The following is a 25,319-nucleotide window of genomic DNA, read 5'->3' on the forward strand; positions in this document are numbered from 1 at the left end:
CACTCGAGCAACAGAGAAACGGGCGTATCTTGGTGATATTGCGGAGGAAAAATCGACAGGCTTTAGAAACGTTCTAAATGTGAGAGGAGAATGTGAGAGATGTGACCCCTAGGCAGCGTGCTTGGGCTACTGGATGAATGATCGTACTTCCAACAGTAATGTGGAAGGAGGGAATAGGGCCAGGTTTGGGAGGAAGTATGAGGAGCTCTGTTTTTGCCATGTTGAGTTTAAGGCGGCAGAGGGCCATCCAGGATGATATAGCAGAGAGATATTCAGAAACTTTGGTTTGTACAGCAGGTATAAGGTCGGGTGTTGAAAAGTTAATTTGTGTGTCGTCAGCATAGAGGTGATATTTAACCCCAAGAGATGTTATTAGGTCCCCTAGAGAGAGTGTGTACAGAGAAAAAAAAAAAGAGGTCCCAGGACAGAGCCCTGGGGTACCCCCACAGAGAGATCAATAGAGGAGGAGGCGGTGTTAGCAGAAGAGACACTGAAAGTACGATGGGAGAGGTAAGAGGAGATCCAGGATAGAGCTTTGTTACGAATACCAAGATTATGGGGAATGTGAAGGAGAAGAGGGTGGTCCACGGTGTCAAATGCGGCAGAGAGGTCGAGTAATATGAGCAGAATGTAATGACCTCTGTCTTTGACAGTATGGAGGTCATCTGTTATTTTAGTGAGGGCTGTTTCCTGTGCCTCAGTCTCCAAAAACATAGATTGTAAGCTCCACGGCACAGGGACCTGTGCCTGCAAAAATGTCTCTGTAAAGCGCTACGTAAAACTAGCGGCGCTATAAAAGAAATTATTATTATTACACACACAGAAAATACAATACTTTTCCTGCCTCTCTCCTCACACTCTTTCCCCCCCTCTGCCGTCACTTAATTACCCCCTCTCGCTCAATCCTCCCTTCGCAGACATATGATACCTGTACAATTCCCCTCCCCCACACCCAAAATACAATATCCTCCCACACCCATAATACAATACCCTCCCCCACAATCACCCAAAATACAATATCCCCCCCACACACACTCACCCGAAATACAATATCCGCCCCACACTCACCCGAAATACAATATCCCCCCCACACTCACCCGAAATACAATATCCCCCCACACTCACCCGAAATACAATATCCCCCCCACACTCACCCGAAATACAATATCCCCCCCACACTCACCCGAAATACAATATCCCCCCCACACACACCCAAAATACAATATCCCCCCCACCCCCCAAAATACAATATCCCCCCCCAAAATACCATACACCCAAAATACAATATGCCCCTCCACGCACTCAAAATACAATATCCCCCCACGCGCCCAAAATACAGTACCCCACACATACCCAAAATACCATACCCCCCCACACGCACAAAATTCAATACTTCTAACCAAAATACAAAAAACCCCACACACCCAAAATACAACACCTCCCCACACATACCCACAATACAATACCCACACACACACACATTGAATATCCCCACCCAAAATACAAACCCCCCACACACCCAAAATACAATACCCCCTTCCCCCCACACTGTCAATTCAGTGAAAAAGGTCATATGTTTTATAAAATTTTCATATATTTGTATCTGCTGTCCTCTATATTTCTCTACAGTCCAATAACCACCGTTATTTTCATTAGGAATTCTAATTGTATTCTCCATACGCCAGAGTTTCTTTTTTCACTGTTCCTTGGGGTTTGGATAACCCTTTCTTATTGGCTGAAGGAGTATATAGCTATTTGATCCACCTTTTATATTTAATTAATACACACTTTAGTAATACACATTGGCGCCCCTTCCTCCTCTTTTGCACTCACTCTCTGTGAGACTGGGGCCCTGACCTGACAGAGGAGCATGCAGCAGCTTGGGAGACCTGGGCCCGGCAGCCGGATGCAGGAGTTGGGCCTGGCCGGGCCCAACTTCCAGCAGCGGTTGTCTCCGTCCCCCGCACCCGCCGTGCTTGGTAGACCCAGCTTATTAACACTTTACCATCTGGATCCTTTGATTAAATAAAGCATGAAATAAAATAAATTGTATGTATTCACAAAGAACACACACAGCTTGAATTACAAAATGAACACTAATAACACACTTGCTAGAATGGGGTCAAATTAAATAAAATGTCCATGGAATGAAATCCATAGAAATCAAGTCTCTAGGCAGGAATTCCCACACGTGGGGTTGCAGCACAAAAGAGACGTGCAACAGTCCTTGGTTAGGGGAGCTAGCGGCAACCCCTGTATCTCCGCCAAGAGTAATATTTTCGTTCCCCCAATGCAGGATTAGTTAGCAAATCCTTAGTCCTTACGAATACTGGAAGCTGGATACAAATCTTTGGTTACGATGTGTAAGGAACCAAGGGGCACGCTCCGTGCGGCGTGCCCCCTCCTCACCCCGGCGGCTGCGGTCGCCGCTACCTCTGCTTCTCCTCCCCCTCCAGTGCACACGGCTGCACCTGCCGTTGCCTCCGCCTCTTCCCCTACTCCCGGCTCCCTCCTGGTTCGCGCACGCCAGCCTATCAGCATTACAGGGCGCGCGTGCGGACCTGCGCATCATATGCGCTCATTCCCACAGCCAGCTCCGCCCACGGCTACCACGGGACGCCGTGCCATGCTCCTGAGCGGTGCTCCCGGCTCTGATTCTCCCCCTGCCTTTCTCCTATCCCTGTCCTCCCTGCAGACGCACCTCCGCTCCTCCCTTTCCTCTATTGGTGCCTGCTGGGTACTTAATTCCTGCCTCCGCGGTCAGTTAGTGCTCCGCATAATCTTCTGTAGCCCCTGCTGCTGTGGGTGTGTGGGTTCTCCATTCTCCACCTCAGTACCGGGGTCTTGTCAGGTTTGCAGGCAGGACGAGCGTTACACGATGGAATCTTCTTTACATGATGGAACTCTTAGAGGGAACTTAATCTCAGATGACTCTAACCTCTGATTGCTGCACCAACTTTTAATACTTTCACATGTCCTATTTTTTCAGTCTGTAGCAAATCACTGCGTGGGAACCAATTATCCCACCTATAGCAAGGGTTTGCCAGGCACTCCAAAAACTGTCACAAAGCCTCAGTATCGCAACTGAGCATGTGCAACAAAAATGTCATCTTCCCCCCACTGGCCACTTGCCACTTGGCATATGCCATCCTGCTTTCTTAATGAATGCTTGTAAGAGACGTGTTCAGAGGTACGCAATGGAGACTGTTTTAAGGTGAAATTTAAAATAAGGCTTTATTGCGCCTATTGCTTTAAACACAGCAAACATGTAAATCAGCAAACAAAATCCGCTCCACTCTGGAGTATATATACACGTGATCCAGTACTCTTTAACTGCGTGGTTAGCCCAGCGATTCACCAGCCCAAATCATAGAGACATATATATATATATATATATATATATATATATATATATATATATATATATATATATATATATATATATATATATATATATATATATATATCATGGTATGGAGATTTGCACTCACGGTTTGGTTGAGAAGGCAGATGCTTGTCCCATATGCTGCATATAGATGTATGGTGACCAGGAAATCCTGATGACCAAAAAAGACAGCACACCGCACAGATGATATCCAAATAAAGTGTATTGTGAAACACAGGGCCACCAATGTTTCGGTCCACTGCCCTGAGGAAGGTCCCGTTACGAGGACCGAAACGTTGACGGCCCTGTGTTTCACAATACACTTTATTTGGATATCATCTGTGCGGTGTGCTGTCTTTTTTGGTCATCAGGATTTCCTGGTCACCATATATCTCTCTCTCTCTCTCTCTCTCTCTCTCTCTCTCTCTCTCTCTATATATATATATATATATATATATATATATATATATATATATATATATATATATATATATATATATATATATATATATATATATATATATATATATATATATATATATATATATATAATATATCTATATGTGTATATATATATATAATAGTCTTATAAGAAAAGTCTTATCTGTTAGCTGGGTTACTGTAGGGGAAGCTTCTCTGCTCTCTTGGATCTGCCCTCTTGTGTGCTAAGGCAATGTCCAGCTCCAAGTTTAGAATCTTGTCCCCTTTTGTCTTGTTGTCAGCTTGCCGCTCAAGACATCTGTCCTTCCTTGGTTCAGCCCAGTTGTGGACTAAGGAATCTCTCTTCCTGTCTCAGAGGCAGGCTTTTTCTAACACCTGTAATCAGGCAGGTGGTGTTAGTTAATTGCCTACCAGCAGTTAACCACCACACTGCTGGATTAGAGGCACATTTGTGATCAGGGATAAGTCCCCTGTTACATACCTCCCCTGTTTGTGGGAAGCTCGGGCTTGCCACGGCCGAAGCCCATCCTTCCACTCTCATTCGAGATATCTCTGTGACTTGAATGAGAGTGGATGGAGGAAGAGAACCCTCAGTCCCGCTGGGATTGGAGCCCTTTCTCCAGTTTATGCGTGTCTCCTCCTGAAGGTGCTTGAGATCAGCACTCCTCAGTCGCTCGAGGAGGACTTTTTCCAAGAATAGTCTTTTTACTGCGTGCGCGGTCATGAGATTTCCCTAGCGTCGGGTGCTCCTCTTATTGTAGGCAGACTGTATGGCAACAGTTGCATAGCGTTTAAGAATAGCCCTTTGAGTTTTCCGCTCTTGAAGCTGTCTCTCTGCACTTTTCCCACTCAATGGAGTTGATAGTTCAGCTTCTTTGGGATTGAGTTGCAATTCCACATCCACTTCCAGAGAATGTCCCATCTTTTCAGCTTCATCAGCTAAGGATTCTTCTGGTTTTGATTCTGCACGTATACCTTTTTTTGTTGCCTGTTCGGTGGCTGAAGGTTTAGCTAGTGCTTGTTTAGGTGGTTCAGACTTTGCAACCTTGGTTTTTAGGTGAGTGGTGCTCCCAGCTCTCACTGTACCCTCTTTCCTTTGGGTTTTTGTGGCTGTGGGATACTGATGCTTGGTCAGGGTCAATACTTGTCCTTGTAGTACTGTAATCTCATCCGCGAGAGATCCCTGTTTTGAGAGTGTGTCTTGCAAGTCTCTTTTCAGGGAATTTATCTGCGCACTTTGCTTTCTCTGAGCTTGCTTCCACATTTTTATTGTATTGTGAAGCACTGTGAATTTTTTTGCTCGGGCCACAGTTACTTGTCTCAGTTTCTGGACCTTCTTGTGCTCCCTCTTGTGCCGAGTCACCTGGGCTCTAAGCTTGGCTTTTAGCATTGCTTTGGTGATGCTCAGGGTAGCCTTCAGTTTCTCATGCTGCTTTGCGGGGACATACTGGGTAATCAGACGTTCCTGCAGCACTTTTATTTCTTTTTCAGCCTGCAGATTGTCTTCCTGCAGAGTTTGCTGCTTCTCCTCAGCATTCTGGAGGTGTGTACGCAGACCTTGCAGTTGGTTCTGCAGTCGGTGCTCTGCTTCAAACTTTTCCTCTTCCAAAAGTTTATTTATTTCTTTAAGCTCGTGCAGCTTTTCATTTTTTTCCTTGACGTGGTCTGTCAAATGAGAATTCTCTTCTTTCAGTCTTAAATTTTCTCTTTTTGCAGTCTCTGTAATTTTCCATGTAGTCCTCCTTCCATTTACGCACATCTGCTTTGAGAATGACAGTCTCCTGGCATGAGTCTTCCTTCTCTAGGTTGAGGGTCTGAAGCTCCTACTGAGAGGCCTTGAGATCTGTATTAAGATTGACAGCAGTTTCTTTAGAATTGTCCAGCTCCTCAGTGAGACTGTGTAGTTCCTTTCTGGAGACTTCCAGTTTTGTGTGGCCGCTGTTGATCTCATGCTTTGAGGCATCCAGTGCTGCGCAAAGATTGTGAACATCTTGCTGAAAGACTGTAATCTCCTTCAGTGCCTCCTCATACTTCCGCTTCAGCTTAGCCATCATTTTATCAGATTGGCTAAGCTTTTCATCCATGGCAGTAATAGTAGCGTTGGCAGTATCTAGCTCAGTCTTAAGATCGTCCAATTCTGTCCTGGCCAAAGAGTACATCGTGAGCACATTCTTCTGTAGCTCCACGTTATTTTTCAGTAGCTCTGTGTAACAATCTTTCTTCAGTTTCAATTGTTCCCGGAGCAGATCACAGTCACGCCTGGCTATTTTCAGGGCATCTTCAGGGCTGGTCAATGGATCGTCCCTCACTGGTTCCGGTTCCGCTTCCCTGGGATTGTTGATTGAGGGTTCCTCACTGTTGGCACCGGACAGACACTTCTTTGGGTTACCCAACTTCTGCCTTGGGCCCTCTGGATATTTGGTCATTCGCATAACGAATCCTCCATTTTCTCTAGGCTGCAGGGCATCTCGGTCCCCCTTTTTCTCTGCGGGATCTGCGGACGTGTCTGTTCCTTCCACGGTACGTGAAGAACCGGTTTTTTTCCCCTTCTTTTTTCGCCTTTTTGTTTTGGATGACTCCGTCCCCTCAGGGATACTGGGGTCTCCATCTTCATTTGAAATGTTAGCAGCTTCACTGGATCCACCATGCTTTTCTTGCAACTGTATTAGCTGACGGAAATATTCGGTGATCCGATGCTCACGCTCTTTCTCCTGCCGATCATATTTGTCATCATAGGGAGCGGTCTTTTCGGTTCGTACCGAGTTCAGACACCCCCACCATTCTTGGGGTGTTTTGTGGGTGTGACTTGGTTTGCGTTCCCCGTAAGAGATGTCTTCCTCCTCATCGGACTGGAAGGGCCACTCTTCCGTGTGGTAGGGTTCATTACAGGAACGCCACATCTTGTCCTCCATTTTGGGGCTTTCAGGTGTATTTTTCTTCCTGACCTCTGGAGGCGCTATTGCAGCTTTTGCCAGTGTATTTTCTCGAACCCCAGCTTGTGATAGTCCTACCGGTGGGCATATTTTGCTTGTAGAGGTCGTAGCTCTCACAGGCATCTCCGTAGACTTTTTCTTTCCTTTAGTAAGTTTTAAAACATCAGCAGTACTGTGCACGCATTATTTCTCATTGGGTATACTGGATGTGCAGTTGCTAAGTAAAAACTTCTATTTGCTTTATACCATTTACTTGCTAGGTGCAATCCCTCCGCTTCAGCAAAATAATGTGGTTTTCTGCTTGAGTTCAGTAATTTTCAGTCTCATCTTTAGGTATTATCGCATTCACTCTTCACACGTTGGGTGCCTGTTTAACTCCCAAGATACATAGACATACTTTACTTGCAGAAAAAATATATATTCTTTGCAGTGGAATATTTCTTTCACTCCCGGCAGGGTGACTCAACACTCAGCAATTGGCTTTGGGTTACCTTTTACACAGTTCAGCAATCCCTTTTTTACCCGATAGGGCAATTTTACACTCAGCACTTGTTTGCTGAAAATTCCCCTGCTTCAGCAAAGTCTTGCATCAATTTTCACACTTTTCTGCATATACTCCATTCACATCTGGTAGTCCTATGCGGTGTGGCTGCCTTTACTTGCAGAATCAGTACCGCTTGTGGGTCACCATCTGTATTCACTGCTTCAGCACAATTTTTTTTTTAAAGAAAACAATAAACAAAGCCTAGCTCCTTTCATTGGAGCGCTAACTCACTTCTTGAACCCTGACTACGGCTGGAAGGCAAAGCCCCTTTTTCAACAACCATATTACACTTTATTGTGATAGGCAAGTAAGGTTTACCTGCTTCAGCACAGTCTCTCTCTCTCCTCTTGGAATCAGGGAAAATAGTCCATTTGTGGTTTTGTGGCTTTCTTCAGTGTAGTGTAGATTTCCTGCCTGGATGTGTATCCCTTTAATTCTGATCTCTGCTGCAGGTGAATCTTTGTTTTTGTTGCTCAGGCTGTTTGTAAAACTGTATGCAGGCAAGAAGCACAAAAAAATGTTACAGGCAATCTCCGGGGCCCCTTTTAACTTCAAGGGATACCTCTCGTCCCGCTTCTGACACCATATTTAAGAGACGTGTTCAGAGGTACGCAATGGAGACTGTTTTAACGTGAAATTAAAATACGGCTTTATTGCGCCTGTTGCTTTAAACACAGCAAACATGTAAATCAGCAAACAAAATCCGCTCCACTCTGGAGTATATATGCACGTGATCCAGTTCTCTTTAACTGCGTGGTTAGCCCAGCGATTCAGCAGCCCAAATCATAGAGACATTTATATATATATAGATAGACATAGATAATAGTCTTATAAGAAAAGTCTTATCTGTTAGCTGGGTTGCTGTAGGGGAAGCTTCTCTGCTCTCTTGGATCCGCACCCTTGTGTGCTAAGGCAATTTCCAGCTCCAAGTTTAGAATCTTGTCCCCTTTTGTCTTGTTGTCAGCTTGCCGCTCAAGACATCTGTCCTTCCTTGGTTCAGCCCAGTTGTGGACTAAGGAATCTCTCTCCTGTCTCAGAGGCAGGCTTTTCTAACACCTGTAATCAGCCAGGTGGTGTTAGTTAATTGCCTACCAGCAGTTAACCACCACACTGCTGGATTAGAGGCACATTTGTGAAAAGGGATAAGTCCCCTGTTACAATGCTGCTCAGTCTAGCTTGGCCAAATGGACCCTTTGATCTAGTAGCCATAAGCCCCCCTCTGAACAAATGCTATCACACCTCTATTTCTTTGAAGTTTAGAGGTTTTTTTTTATCCTGCATTTCAAAGCCCAGGATTACACACCCCAAGTGTCATCTCCTGTTCTGGACTGAAGGAAGGCGAATCCCCTCCTGTCTATAATGTTAATTTCCTTACTCTTATAACTTTAAAATACCAAAATTACAAGGGACATTCATTTAATACTGGGGTTGAACGTTAATGCTCAAAAATATAACCCCTTTATGTGTTCGTACCTGAGTACTGCCCACACCAACTATCATCTTTCTAGGATGCTCCTAACTAAAGTTAGCTATCGGCTTTCATGTGGTTTTACTCTTTTCCCCTCATTCAGAAAACATTGTTATCATAATTTATACATTTAACACATGATATGATTTCCCCCCATAACCACTATACTGGATTCAGGGTACCTGGTCATTTATGTGGGTACCTCTGCTATACCTGCAGATATATTTTAACCCGTTCATACCCATTTACCTTTTATTTTAATAAAACAAACCTGCTCGGTCTTATACCTGACTGGAGTGTGGGGATAAACATTAACCCCTTACGCCCCATGTAGGTTAGGGGTATTTTTCACACAGTCACAGTAATGCATACACAATGCCCGGGCCCAAGAGCTGACATTCTACATTTTAACTTAAAACTCCCATAACTCTCTTCACTTTATCCCTGGTGAGAGATGTACTGAATCCCACACTGGGGTTTGGGCATATTCCGAGAACCTTTAATGCAATTCAGTTCCCTGCCCGGTTTTACTGTCCTGGTTTGTGCTGAAGCAGGGGAATTTGGTGGTGAGCTGCAAACTGCATTCTAGGGAGGATGTTGTCCAGTGATCTGTGTTACTCATGTCCTCAGGAATCTGGGGGGATTCCTGAGTACATGTTTCGGGATAACCCACAACAGTGGCCACCGTCTACCCAAACACACCCTGACAACATTTTACCGTAAAGTCACCCCTAAAACTCACGCCCTGCACATCCCCTCTGGCTGGCACTCCTGGAACAGTAAAACCACATACATATTTTATTATACCAACAGTTATATACCATAATCGGGTTGAAAAGCTGACACTCACATGTCAGCTGATAGCTCAGGGGCACATTTCACACACTGTATCATACATTTTCAGGACTGCAGCCAGCTCTGGACTGCAGAACTGACACTTCACAGTCACCTTATATGACTCAGGGGCCCCCCAGCTGGGCAAAATGCTTTAATTGGTGGCCTGGGGACCCCTTCACTGTCACAACGACCCTGTCTAAATGTATGCGGATGTCCCATTATTCCTCAAATCAGCAAACAATTACAAGCATCTTTGAACATGGTCCTGCTTATTTGTCCTTAAGTATGTGGGAATGTATCAGTCACATAACAAATAGTTTTGTTTCACATAATCCAGTATGTGGACTTCATAGGCTTAGAATGTTTGCAACAGAATCTATATCTGTTACAGGGTTCCAGAACAATGAGTGTGATATAATTTAAAAAAATTTTTTTTTTTAGATGCTTGGGATTTATCCATCACCCTTTCTGAGCTTACTTTTGAGAGTGGATAACAGATATATATATATATATATATATATCCTTTTCAAATTGTAATGGGCTGATGAATTAATGTATACATTTGCTCCTTTAAGTATCGTCTAACTTTTGCATAGGCAATAATACATAATGTTGGCATCGAAACGAAAGATTGAACACCTTAGGTCAACCTTGTAAATTTTTTAAACTTACAGTTGTCCGCAATGATTATATACTCTTTGTGGCGGGTTTTCTGTTGGCAAAGGACATTTAGTGGCATGTACTGGTTATTTTTATTTTTTGTGAACCATCTAGTATGTTCAAACAAGTAGATTGACCAAAGCAGCTTTTACTTGTGCCACTGCCGTTCCCTTCAATGACACATGGTACCTAGATGCATTTAATAGTTATCTGCTGTAGCAGCTGCATTTGTTTGAGGGACGAGAGGACCTGTAACTATATTGTACCTTTCACAAAGATGGTACATAATCTTTACAATCTTTTTTTAACCCATTTCCTTACAGGGGACATGCAGGACGTTGCTGGCCCAACGTTATGGGTTATTTTGCTGACCTGTGAGCAGTGGTATGTTGCTTTTACAGATTTAAAAGCCTAATTAACACAGCAACAAAAACAGTATCAGCAGTCTGCATTGGTTTTTGGAGGGGTTGCAACACAGAGGAGGACCAAGTTAGTCTTTATCAATGGATGTCATTTTTTAATAGTAATAGAAATATAAGGCCAATATATTTGTAACAAAAAAATACAACTAAATGACTAAAATCTCACAATGAATAGGAAGAAGAGGAGCAATTGTTAGAACAATTCAGGAATGGAGATTTAACACCTTCCTCCTGATCCTAAAATCTTATTAAATATGTTGAGAGCTGTATTCACAGAGGTACTCATTTATGTCTTGATTTGTCAAACTGTATTATGTGGCCCTGACAAAGTTTTTACTGTAACAGTTCACAGAGGGCAGTAAATGTGCAGATGTTTTCCTTCTGCTGGATCAACATAAGATCACAATTTTCAAGAAGCCTCTTTACATCTGTTGCCAAACCAAACATCTCTCAGAGAAAGCACTTGAACCAATGGGGATGGGGATTGCACCGGCAGAGTGTTTGCAGTTCAACTTTGCCCTCTAATAAGCGACTGAAAAGCATGATCAGGGGATGTCTTCTTTTTGGCCAACGTGATATATTGATTTTTATTCTCAATACAGCAGTGTAAATGTGTCCACATGGCAACAAGGCATTCTATCTAGGTCATGGGTCTAACAGTGTAACACAGGATGAAACCAGACATGCTGTTTCACTGATTGTAAAGAGAGTGTAAGGTGCTAACAGTGCTCTGCATGTGTTATACCTTCCATACTAATATACAGTAGAGAGGATCTTTATCTTCAGCGGAGGGGATTTTCCTTTAGCCATACAGTAATATTGATGTGGGCATCTTTTATAGTTCTTTGTAGTTATCATTGAATTTAAATGTAATCCTTTATAAAGGAGCCATCAGTGCAAAGTTGGGCGTAAAACAATGAAATAAAAACATAGCAAATTCCTATAACACACAATGATCTCATATTTCACCATAAAACAAACAGCAATAACTTTAATATAAGTAACTGTAAATCTTTTGAAGGCTTCTTTAAAAAAAACAGTTTTTTTAAAATGTATTTATAGTATAGTAGGGCTAACTCCCCCCCCCCCCATTATCATTACTAATTTACTGTCCAAATTCTCCAGCAAGTATCAATTTTAGAGGAATAATTGTCATTATTTTTTTGTGAGGCCTCACACTTGTGGCCATTACTATGAATCTTCTATAGGTCTACTTGTGACATTCTTGCTCATTCAGGCATGATACACTAGCAAGAACAGCATATATTTTTTTAATATTAATAGTGTCAGACTGTCACACTCTTTATCTCTTACAACATTTTTGCTACCCCCAGTTATGTTATACTTTGATGGAAAGCTCTTCCTGAAAATGATGAATTTCCTACATTTCTCCTAGGCAGATTTGGTGTCCCCTCTGACATCACCAGACAGTGTCTATTCCATTCCCCCCTTCAGAAAATATATATTACTGCAGGCACCTAATCACTATTAAATTCTAGAAAATACAGGCTGTACGTCAGAAATGTGTATCATTTGGGGTTCACTTCTGTGGCATCATGTACACGGGCAGTGCTAATCTTATACTATATTAGTGAAAGCACTGTATGTTTGCCTGCCTGGATATCCGGTGTCCCTAGGGGAAATCTCATTGGTCCCTTGGCCCGCCCCCGCACACCTCTCATTGGCCTGAGGCGGAGTACGGGCCAAAGGACACACAGGGACATAAACACACAGGGACACACACAGGGACACACACACACACAGGGACACACACACACACAGGGACACACACACACAGGGACACACACACACAGGGACACAAACACACACAGGGACACACACACACACAGGGACACACACACACACACACACACAGGGACACACACACACACACACAGGGACACACACACACAGACACACACACACACACACACACACACACACACACGGACACACACACAGGGACACACACACACAGGGACACACACACACACACAGTAGGGGGGGGGTGTACATTAGCAGCATGTATAACCCGGGGGGTGGGGCTCACATACCCGCCGGTCCCGGAGCCTCCGCCTCTTCCTCCCCGAACATCAGCCTCCAGACCCGCGCGCACCTCCCCATCCCTCCCCCTTCCCCCCCCCTCCTTCCCTGCCCCCCTCCCCCCCTTCCCACCTCCTCCCCCCCCTTCCCACCTCCTCCCCCCCCTTCCCACCTCCTCCCCCCCCCTTCCCACCTCCTCCCCCCCCCCCCCCCTTCCCACCTCATTGGTCCCTTGGCCCGCCCCTGCACACCTCTCATTGGCCTGAGGCGGAGTGACGGGCCAAAGGACACACAGGGACACAAACACAAACACACACACGTAGACACATACACACACACACGTAGACACATACACACACACACGTAGACACACACACACACGTAGACACACACACACACACGTATACACAAACACACACACACACGTATACACACACACACATATACACACACACGTATACACAAACACACACACGTATACACAAACACACACACGTAGACACACACACACATAGACACACACACACGTAGACACACACACACGTACACGTAGACACACACACACACACACGTACACACACACAAACGTACCCACACACGCACGTAGACACACACATGTACACGTAGACACACACACACATGTACACGTATACTTAGACACATGTACACGTACACACACACGGAGACATACACACACACACACGTATACACTCACACACGTATACACACACAGGTATACACACACAGGTATACATACACATAATGTATACACACACACATGTATACACACACACATGTATACACACACACATGTATACACACACGCACGTGTATACACACGCACGTGTATACACACGCACGTGTATACACACACACGTGTATACACACACATGTATACACACACACATGTGTATACACACACGTGTATACACACACATGTGTATACACACACACATGTATACACACACACATGTATACACACACACACACACACATGTATACACACACACATGTATACACACACACACACATACAATGTATACACACACACACTATCCCCAGCACCACCACATCAGCACACCGGTATCCCATGCCCCCCCAGCACACTGGCATTCTCGGCTCCCCGCCATTCCCAGCCCCCATCAACACCATCAGCACCCACACATCGCCACCTTTGCACCTCCCCCATCGGCACACCCAGATCCGCACCCCCACATCAGCACCAAACCCTCCCAAATCAGCACACCGATACAATCACCATCAGTACAGCCACAGCAGCACTACCACCGCACATGGGCCGTGTGGACCACTCCCCACCCAAATGCCACACCCACACCACAAACATCCCGGGCAACGCCGGGGCTCTGGTGTATATTCTGCAAAATGTATCATTGTTCGTTGTTGCATTACATTTAAGTAACTATTAAACATGTGGAACAAACATTAACATTTTAGACACGGTTTTACATATTTGATTGCTTTCACTTTACGAAAAATGCAATTTATATCGCTTAGTAAGAATAGGGATGTGATTAAAAAATAATTAACTATATCTTGAATGCTAAAACATGAAATGATACTGAAGGTGTTGCAGTGCTGAGTCCTTTATCTGGCTTGGAACTGTATTTTTCACTTGTGCTAGATCACTGTCATAATTGACCAAAGTGCATGTATTAAGGCAGCTGCACCCTTAGCATTATAGTCCAATTTTACCATTTAAATAAGTACAGCTTGACCGTATACTCTTCATTATATAATCCAATCTTTACAAAGATACTACTTGAAGTAGCAAAAATATGCCTGAAATGTTCATCCTGGTTTTTACCTGCTCCCGCTGGCCTCTGATCCACAATATATAAACAGCAGCGAACAAACGTCACCGTCGTCATTTTGTGACCTGTTCCTGTTTGGAATGAGGTTGACTGTTTGTAATTAGTAACAAGGACCAGCGGGTTTAATTATTGTCAGTGATGGTTTTTGTGTATCTATTCGGTAAATTGATGGAAGCGCAGTATTATACTCACTTGTGTAATATTGCAGCATGCCCCTTTACAGGAGGCAGCCTGGTCAGTTTTTATCTTTTTAATAATAATGTAGGTCCCAAAACTCTTTCAGACATCATTTAAAGTTCAGCAGTATTCACACGGTTGCCTCTGGGGTGGAAACATTGCCTCCTTGTGTGCATGATTGAAGAAACGGGATCAGTGATGCTGTTGGTATCACTTTACCAATTAACAAAGTGACATTTGGATTGCCTGTGTCTAAGGCACAAACGAATCTCTCAAATGGATCACTTGCTACGAGTAGCAACATCCTATATCTACCAAGCCAGTGTCCCGTTCCACTTGCTACATTTATTTGTAGCTGATTATCTTGTGTACCTCCTTGATGTACTGTGCTTGGGAGTACACTGGTACCATTTAAACTTGTTTTAATAATAGAATTTCAAGACTAGATTTTTTTGGCCAAAACTTAGTTTCAAGAATTAATATTTTATATATATATATATATATATATTGATTTGTTGTGGTAGTTTCCACTTTACTGTCGACAGATTTGAAGCAGATATGAGCATCTGATTTATAGCAGGAAGCTACAAATCCAATGTTTCTGAAATGATATGCAATGATGCATCTTTCAAACCACTTTATTTTGGTTCATCCATGTGAACCAATAATCCCTTTTAGAGCATGAATTGCCTCCGTACCACTTAAAAATAAATGTTATTCTTTCCTTTATCACCATTCCCTCTTGATAACATATTAAGAGGTTGGTGCAAATTGAAAGCCTTTACCAATGTTGCACCTAGGCTTTCAGAATTCAATTTACAAATGTCTAACAGTAGTGCAAAAACATGGCATAAAATCCTTTTTGTAATATTGGTGAGCAACTCGCAATTTGAAGGAAAATATATATTTGCCTGGTTACGGGGGGAATTACACTCCACTATGTCCACCACAGTCACTGGAAGTCAGATGGAGCGTATGTGTGCTGCTAGTTGGGAGTCTCCAGCGGTGAAGATAACTGCTGGGGAATCCCTTGGCGGCATCCCTTGCGCCCTCACTGCTGTCGCGTATTCGGAAAGGGACACATCCGGAAGTGCGTCACTGTGTATACCGGGGGTGGTGGCGGGGGAGGCAGAGCAGGAGCTCAAAGGCGGTGTAACTGGCAGCACAGTATCTTCCCGTTCAGCTATAGGGAATCTAATCATCCAATGTGTTTCACCATACATTATGACTTCATCAGGGATGTTATTGCGTCCATGTTTTTGAGGTGATTTTGTAGGAGAGTGGTTATCCTGAAGTGTAGGGCTGCAATGTTACTGACTTCCTATAGACTTTTATACTCGGCATTCTTGGATATATACCTTACGGTTATTGACTTTGTTCTCTGCAACTCAGTGTGTTGTCAGTGCTCTGACACTGTGCTGTGCCTTTAAATGCCATTTATTAAAATTTCTATCAGTGGTTCTTTTTATGCTTTATTATTTTTCAGCCATCATTTTTTAATATATTAAAAGGTTCTCTACATCTACTGTTAGCAGAAACCTTTTTATTTTATTTTTTTATTGACCCTAGCATACTGCAGAGGCACTCTCGGGTAGACGGTATCTGTCTCTGGTTAATGGTTTTGTCTAGGGTTGACTACAACAAGCACACTTCTTTTTCTTTGCCGTTTTCCATTTCGCTTCCCACAAATGTCTAACACTTATAAATGAAAGATGGGGATTTACTTGTCCTGGGTTTGTAGGTAACAGAGTAAACTGTGAAAGTTGTAAGGTTGGCACTATTGACACAGCGTTATAAAACAATTCTGCAAAACTGTTCTTTAAAAACTTAACCCAAAATACTTTATTCTGTATTTACCAATGTAATATCGGATCAGAGCAACAAAAAAAAAGAAGATAAGGAATATACACGCATGCATATATGCAATTTAATGGTACATTTTAAACACTGAAAAGAGAAAAATAAGTTGATCATTTTAATTGTGTACATGTATGTATGCACATACAGTATGTGTAAGATTTATTCATATGAATGGAGATTCCTGTTAATCAAGGAATGATGATTTTAGAGAGAGATGACATTTACCTTTTGTTGCCTGACAGCAGAACTAGACTGGTATATTGTGTGTATGTGACTTCTCCCTGTGCAAATGATTTGTAATTAAACTGAATAGTCGTATTCAGAAGTTTGAAATTATTGAATTGGAAGTAAATATTGTGAATGGTTGAATTTATTTAAAGTTGTCTCCCTTTTTATGCCTTTGGGTGTAGAACTTGCACATAGAGGGCCCACCAAAGGGAAGGAGCCAGTAAAGGACGACAGGACCATGATGGTTTGGGGAATGATGAGCATTTGTCTTAATTGATGGATTTAGACTAATTTAATTAAGTGTATACTTACAATGTTCATCATTACCACCACCTTTCTTTTTCAACCATCTTTCTTCCCTGAATGGGTTTCTTAATAGTAGGGGATCCCATGATGTAGGTGATACGTAACTTAGATGTCCTCTATACCTCTGGAATTAGAAATGGTCATTAGCAATTCCACCCTTAACCGGGACTTCTGAGGTGGATGTCTTTTGAACTCGTGGCACTCCATTCTAAATCTGTAATCCTAATTCCGTGGGCACGGACGAGATTTAAAGCTATTCATAGGTGTGGAAGGATTGCTACTCTTAAGTGCTAAAGTGCATCACAATTTAAAATTGGGGAATATTGGTGGGGAATACATGTTTTGAAGTGGTCTCCGCTCCAGTGTCATCAAGGGGAATTCCAGTGATGTTAGGATTTTCTCTAAGAAGCGTCCAGTGGTCTGGGATGGTGCTGAGTTGCACCAATTACATCAAGTAGATCGCCATTTTAGGTTGCATTTACTTACATAATTACTTGGCCTTCCAAATCTGTTTTTAATTTTAACATCTGATGCTTCGTTCAGCCGTTATAAACATTAAGTGCACGGGAATTTATAATCAAGCTCTTACCAGAGTGCATTGCGTTCTATAGGTTACCATGGTAACCTCAGAAGTAAGTGATTAGACGTGACAAAATCATGTTTTTGAAAACTATAAAAATTATATTTCTTTTTTTAAAGCGCAAGATACCAACATATTATATGCGTTAAAACTCCTAGGCTTCTGGGGGTATTTGCTGCTTTAAACTGTGGACAGCCAATATAGGGAGGCAATTAGGGACATGCCAAGGGGTCCCAGCTCAGTTTGCAAAAGCTCCACAGAATATGTTAAATGCAGAGGTGTCATGACTGTGCACTAGATTGCGAAACTAATCTGAGACAGGAAGCTCCTACACACAAGCACATAAGAGAAGCTGCGAATTCACCCTGTGTTGGAGGTACAGTGAGGTTATCTCTAGTTGGGATTAGTTGCTGGAATATCTATTGCCCCTCTTTCTATTTTCTGTGCTATATTTAACCTATATCCCTCCTCCCCTTCTGACAGTGTGTCTCCTTGAAGACCCTGTTGTCCGACTTAAAAGTGTGCTGCTAAATTGCATGGGCTATAATGAAAGGCTGCCTGTGGGTTACTCAGGCAAATAATGTCCGACATGCATCATGCATCATGCAAACTGTGTTATTATCAAGTTTAAAGCTGGAGTGCTTCCAATATGGACACTTTGAATAAAGAAATGGTTTAAACCCTAGTGTTGGCAGAGGAAAAGTAAGACCTTAATATCCTGGGCAAAAATGTTTACGGATCTAATAAAAAAAAGAAGCCAGAACTTTTCCGGTCCATAAAGTTTGAAAGGATTGAATTGCAAGCAAATGAAAATATCCTGATCACAAAAGTGGAACTACGATTAAATTCAACAAAATATGCCCGGTAAGATCAGAGGATAAGGAACGTAGAAAAAAGCCTCCTAAAGTGGACATCATGGTATCCAGACTCACAAGGATGGCAACTATCCCTCTTGAACACGTTGCATCCTTTAGAGACCCTATGGCCTAGAAGATGGATGGCTGACTAAAGAGGCTGTTTTCCACTTTAGGAGCTTCCCTAAAGGCTATGATTGCGTCATCTTGTCTAGAAAGACTGTTTAAGATGGTTTTCCAGTATTCAAGAACCAATACAATCAGGGACATCTTGTTAGTGCAGTCTTTCAGGATCTGCTATCATGTCAGTCATTAGATTTTCTCTGCAACACCTCATTTGACCCAACCAGACTCTTGGCCAGATCTTCTGCAACATCCGTTGCCGTGTGTAGAATTCAGAGCTTTCAAAGCTACCGATCATTCAAAGGAATAGGACCCTCAAACAAGAAAGAGAGCACATGAGCTTGACAATTTGGTAGAGGAAAACAATGCTATTCAACTGGCTAGTCATCACCCAGAAATACTCTTTTCTGAGATCCAGTGGACATGGTAGCAGTAGGGGTCAGATTAAAGGAGGTGTGGATCTGATAAACTATAATCCCTGGGTACTGCAAGTCATCAAAAATGGCTAAGCAATAGTTTCTACAAACAAAAAAAAACACAATCAAGATTCTTTCAGTCACTTTGTGATGCTGAAAAAAGAAGGCTCCTTTCGTCCAGTACTCAACCTCAAGGGACTGAACAAATATATCAGCATAACATATTTCAAGATGGAAGCCGTCTGGTCAATCTTAAGTACTTTACGTCCGGTAGATTTCTTGGCAGCTGTGGACCTCAAATATGCGTACCTATATGTACCCATTCCTTCAGCACACCAAAAGTGCCTCCGGTTGAGCATCTTCAAATGACAATACTATTTCACAGCCCTTCCCTTTGGCATTGCAACAGGTCTTCAGGTATTTACAAAAATACAAACTACTCTTTTTACCCACATCAGACAGCAACTAATATTTGTAATCCCATATCTGGACAATATTTTGGTAAGGGCCAATTCCAGTGAGAGAGCAAAAAGACACGTGATAGCAGCCCTTCACATATTATCCCAAAACGGATGGTTAATAAATTTTGTGGAATACACTTCCATACGGCAACAGTAAAGGTGTACTTTCTCCCAGAAAAGAGGCATCATATAGGGCAGCGGTGCGCAAACTATGGGGCGCGCCCCCCCGGGGGGGCGCAAGATTATTGAGGGGGAGCGCAGGCGCCGGGCAACGTTGTGTGTGTGTGCAGGCGGCCGTGTAGGTTTGCAGGCTGGCGGAGGTGACCGTGCCTGTGTGCGGGCGGGTGGGGGGCGCCGTGCGGGTGTGTAGGCAGGCGGGGGTAGCCGTGCCTGTGTGCAGGCGAGTGCACCAGTGCTGGTGTCCGGGCAGGCACACATGATAGCGCGCGCGCACGAGTTCGTGGACAACAAGGTCTGCGGAGGTACGGCGGCTGCCAGTGGTTCCTAAGAGGCCAGGAGGAGGAGCACGCCCCAGCGCTCTGACATCACCTCCTGGTGTCTGCTAAGCGCTCTGGACCTGCTCTCCTCTGCTGGCTGTGACCCGATTACTGACACAGTTGGCTGCATTGTCAGTAAGACTCCTCTGCTGGCTGCTATCTGATTCCTGGCACAGCTGACAGGTAGGCTGCACTGTCAGTGAAACTATAAATGTAATAAAATAATTAACAGAAAGTAAAATCACAACATTAAAAACAAAAATAAATAAATAATACATTAGTCCTCGACCAGGGTGGCGCTGAGCGGGTGGGCGTACTTACGCTGGCCGCGGTGGCCAGCGCGAGCGAGCTCCTGCGCCTGCTCGGCGCTTAACAGCTTGCAGAGCAAACTTGATTTTGCTGCTCGCAAGCGCGTCACGTGAGCGGTTCGCCCAATGAGGGCGAACCAGCTCCGTGACATCGTTGCTGTGCCCCCAGATGAGCGCGCAGCTAGCCGGACACGAATCGGCCAGGCACGCTTGCGAGCAGCAAAATGAAATTTGCTTGCTCTTCAAGCAGCTAAGCGCCGAGCGTGAGCATACCCGCCCGCTCAGCGCCACCCTGGCCGAGGCCTAATAAAGATAGGTAGTAGTGGATGACACCAGGGAAAGCAAATGTGTGAAGGAAAAAAGGGAGGGGAAGGAATAAAAGGGGGGAGAGGGAAGGGAGGTAGCAAAGGAGTGATAAATGCCCCCCCACCCCCCAAATATGGTCCTTGCGCGGCCACGTGCAAACGTGCACGCCGCCGTGCGCACTCCTGCAGCCCAAGTGATTTGTAAACTTTGATTCAGGAGATTGTAGACGCATGGCGGAAGTGTCACGAAGCTGGTTCACCCTCATTGGCTGAACCAGCTTGTGCGTTGCGTCACACGGCAGATGCCTGAAAATACACAATTTAGCTTTTCAAAACGCTACTGCGCCAACGCGCCTCTCCACTTGTAGGCGCGCAGGCACGGGGGTAGCTCCCATATGAAAATACAGCAGAGTGGTTTCCGGGCGCACGCACACAAGCACGTTCATGCAGCGACGCTGGCACCATAATCCCAGCCTTAGATAAAATGAGCCGACCCAAGCCATGTTACTGCTTTCTAGGGTCACCTGATGCATTAATAATCCTGAGTGTCAGTTCCTGAGGAGCATGGTGCAGGGTTCAGGGGAAGTGTTCAGTCTTCATCCAGAGCCTTTATACACAGGAGGTCACCTGATTTCATTATCTGTAGTCTGACAGGTCCAAAGTTCAGCTGTTGCATTTAATGAGTTAATAAAACATTACTCGGTGTCCCTTGGAGATTTTAGTGCATTCATGGTTCTCCCATCCCTGTCCTACTGTCTTCTGGGTTGCTATAACCTTGCAGTTCTACAGGAACTTTACAGTCAATGGGGGATAATAATTAATGGCCTTAACTCTGGGACAAGGAGCGGCTTAGTGAGACACTGACTCTGGCACTGAGTTTGGAACAGGGGAACCTGGTTCAATTCCCGGTGTTGGCTCCTTTTGACCTTGGGCAAGTCATTTTATTTCCCTGTGTCTCAGGCACAAAAATATAGATTGTAAACTCTATGGGGCAGGGACTGTATCTGCAAAATGTGTCTGTAAAGCGCTATGTAAAATTAGTAGCACTATACAGGAACAAACTATTATTATAAGTAAGCATTAAGAATTTAAACAATATTAAAGAATCCATTTGCAGCATGTCTATTGACATAAATAAAAAAGGGGTGAGAGATGAGAAGGGGATGAGGAGAATCTGCGTGTGATTGTCACATATGATATCATACAGTGTTGGGCTATATCAGTTTTTTCTCTTTATATAGCCACGGCCTTAATCACCTGATCTAATTGAAGCATCATCTGCGGCTCCGGATGAGTAAAACTTTTGGTACAGTTAGTTAAATATATTTTCTCCCTGAACATGGATAAGTGGCTTTTAAAGGCTGCTGTAAATGCTACAACTGCTACCTCATCAGATGATGGTCCATCCAAAAAAGTACAAAAGTTGCACAACATTGCTGAAAATACTAAAACAACAGAAAGTCCAAATGTGCAAATGGAATCTTTAAGTAGCAAAAGAAGAAAATATAAAGATGAATATCTTAAACTTGGATTTTCTTGGACAATGGTTAATCATGAGCAACGACCACAGTGTGTATTATGTTCTGAGATCTTGGCCAACGACAGTATGAAACCAAATAAACTCACACGCCACTTGGTTACCAAGCATCCAGAATACAAAGATAAAGATATTGCCTTTTTTAAGCGGCATGAAGAATCGCAGAAGGCAAGTGCAAGTGTCATGAATAAATATGTGACAGTATCATCAAAGGCTCAGAGGGCATCGTACGTAGTGTCTGAACTCATTGCACGGACAATGAAGCCATATAATATTGGTGAAACATTAGTGCTTCCGGCTGCAATAAAGATGTGTGAAATTATGCATGGTAGCAAATATGCTGAAGCCTTAAAATCCATACCGTTATCTCGTGACACAGTAAAGAGGCGCATTATAGATTTATCTAAGGACATTGAAATACAACTATTAATGCAAATTCAGCAAAGTGTTAAATTTGCAATCCAACTGGATGAAAGCACTGATATTGGTAACATGGCACAGCTACTCGTATTTGTGCGATATTGTTATGAAGGTGAAATCCTAGAAGAAATGTTGTTCTGCAAATCACTTGAAGGACACACTACGGGAGAAGATATCTTCAGTGTTGTGGAAGAATTTTTTAAGGCCAATGATCTGCTGTGGCATAATTGTGTTGGTGTGTGTACAGATGGTGCGGCTGCAATGATGGGACATAAGAAGGGTTTCAGAGCAAAGGTGCTAAGCATCGCACCTCATGTGAAATTCACACATTGCATGATACATCGTGAAGCTCTTGCTGCAAAAAAGCTTGAGCCCGAAGCTAATGAAGTTCTTAACGATGCAATAAAAATAGTGAATTTTATTAAAGCTCGACCTTTACAGAGCAGGTTATTTTCCATTTTCTGTAATGAAATGGGCTCACAATATGACAGCCTCCTTTTGCATACCGAAGTTAGATGGTTATCACGAGGAAAGATTCTTCGCCGAGTCTTTGAGCTCAAGGATGAACTCCAACTTTACCTTTCAGATCACAACCCCACCTTGGCTGCAAAATTCTGCAACGAAAGATGGCTGCAAATTTTGTGTTACCTCAGCGATATTTTTGAAAAAATTAATGACTTGAATTCATCTCTACAAGGAAAAAATAGCAATATTTTATCAATGGGTGATAAAATTTCAACTTTTTTACAAAAGCTCACACTGTGGAAGCATAAATATGAAGCAGGATCTTGCGAAATGTTTCAATGTCTCAGCGAATTCATAGAAGCCTCTAATGCTAATCCAAGAGAGATTGATTCTGTTATAAAAACACACCTTGAAAATCTCCACCAGAATCTCTCTGAGAGGTTCCGGGACTTGCAAACAGGGGAGCTTCACTGGATTGGGAATCCTTTTGACACCGATGTAGGAAGCACCCACCTACCACTTACTGATCAAGAAAAGTTGATAGAGTTATCAAACGACTCCACATTAAAAATAGAATTCAAAAAGAAAAGCCTTACAAGTTTTTGGGTCACCATGAAGAGAGAATATCCTGATATTTCTGCTAAGGCTATTGACGTGCTCTTGCCTTTTCCATCAACTTACCTGTGTGAAGCTACTTTCTCCAAATTAGCTACTTTAAAAAGCAAAAATCGTTCCCGTCTGGATGTGGAACCAGAGCTCAGAGTAGCAGTCTCTGGAATATCACCAAGGATGGATGTCCTTACTGCCGGCGCTCAGGCTCATCCATCTCATTAAAGCAGCAATACTACATTGCCCTCCTTTTTTTGCTGTTCTTTTTGCTGTTATTTTAATATGATTGGTTTTTGTTTTTAAACATACTTAAATTGTAATGTTTAACTGTTTTAAAAATGTTGAAATATGTAAGTATTTAGACGTATTTGTATTTACATTGTATACCGTTTAATAAAGTTTTTTTTCACGTGATTTTGATTACATTAGGCAGGGGGGGCCCGAAAAATTTCATGGATGAAAAGGGGGGCTCAGCATAAAAAGTTTGCTCACCCCTGATATAGGGCATCTATGTAGGAAAATGTTCAGATGGACAGAGCTCAATATTCCAGCCATCACAGTTATTCACATAGCAGGTCACCAGAATGTCCAAGACAACTTGTTAAGCAGAAATATTATAGACCCAGGAGAGTGGTCTCTAAATCAGGACATTTTCTAACAATTTCTTTTTGCAGATGGGGTCAACCAGCAAAAAAACCTCTTGGCAACACCAAATGCCATCTCTTCTTATCCAGACACAGAGACCACAAGGCATCAGCAGCAGATGCTCTCGCCAGAAAGTGTCAGTTCCTGTGGTCTATGTCTTCCCATGAATTCCTCTAATTCCGAGGACATTGTAGAAAATCAAAGTCGAGGGCATAAATGCCATACTAATATCCCCAGAATGACCAAGAAGATCCCATAGAGCTAAAAGAAATGTCTGTGGACTTTCCTTGCCCGCTTCCAATGTTCCTGAGCTTTCTCATAGAGTGCTCTTTAGAAGATCCAGAGTTTATCTCCTCTTTTCAGGGCAACAAAAGGGATAAATAACTTCCTTGTACAGGCTTATTTAGCGTAAGGGAACGCGTCGCCAATTTCTTTCAAGGCTCACTTTACCTGAGTGATAACTTCCTGGGCATCCGCAGAGCAAATCTGCAAAGAAGCAACTTTGTCTTCCCCACATATATTCTCAGAACACTACCACCTACATGTTTCTGCAGCAGCAGAAGCTGCCTCTGGAAGGAAAGTCTTCCAGGCAGTAGTGTAGCGATAATTTGCTCAATCTACTACATTCCCTCATTTCGTGCTCTGACCTGCTGGGACAGGAGAGAGAGAACTTACATTTTACTGTACTCACTGATATGTTATTTTCTCTGGGTCCCTCCATGGCAGTGCATGCCTGGTTCCCACCTCTATTCTCTTTTCTTGCACAGATTTTTGCAGTACATTTTCTTACTTTTCATTATATTGGCCTTCAGTTTTCTTTGGGTGTATATTGTTCAGCTTGGTTAGACGTACAACTAACAGGTCTGTGTTCTACCTTCAAATGAGCAGAGCCTATTTCATGCCTTGCGCTGCCATAGAGGGTCCAGGAGAAAATAAATTATTGCTGAGTAAAATTTCTGTTCT

The 25,319-nt window shown here is 43.2% G+C and overlaps 1 protein-coding gene across 2 annotated transcripts in view; it reads left to right on the top strand.

Annotated features, from left to right (window-relative positions):
• The window catches only part of UBTD2 (ubiquitin domain containing 2), a 209,692-nt gene that overhangs the window by 12,723 nt on the left and 171,650 nt on the right, over positions 1–25,319 (top strand). Inside the window, exon 2 of one of the 2 annotated variants that reach the window (XM_075600979.1) lies at positions 10,592–10,652. The exons of the other annotated variant lie outside the window; for it this stretch is intronic. The gene's annotated coding sequence lies outside the window, so the exon portion shown is untranslated. The remainder of the gene's footprint in view (positions 1–10,591; positions 10,653–25,319) is intronic. 2 annotated transcript variants of the gene reach the window in all.

The sequence above is a fragment of the Ascaphus truei genome, chromosome 5 (genome assembly GCF_040206685.1).
Source record: "Ascaphus truei isolate aAscTru1 chromosome 5, aAscTru1.hap1, whole genome shotgun sequence".
Classification (NCBI taxonomy): domain Eukaryota; kingdom Metazoa; phylum Chordata; class Amphibia; order Anura; family Ascaphidae; genus Ascaphus; species Ascaphus truei.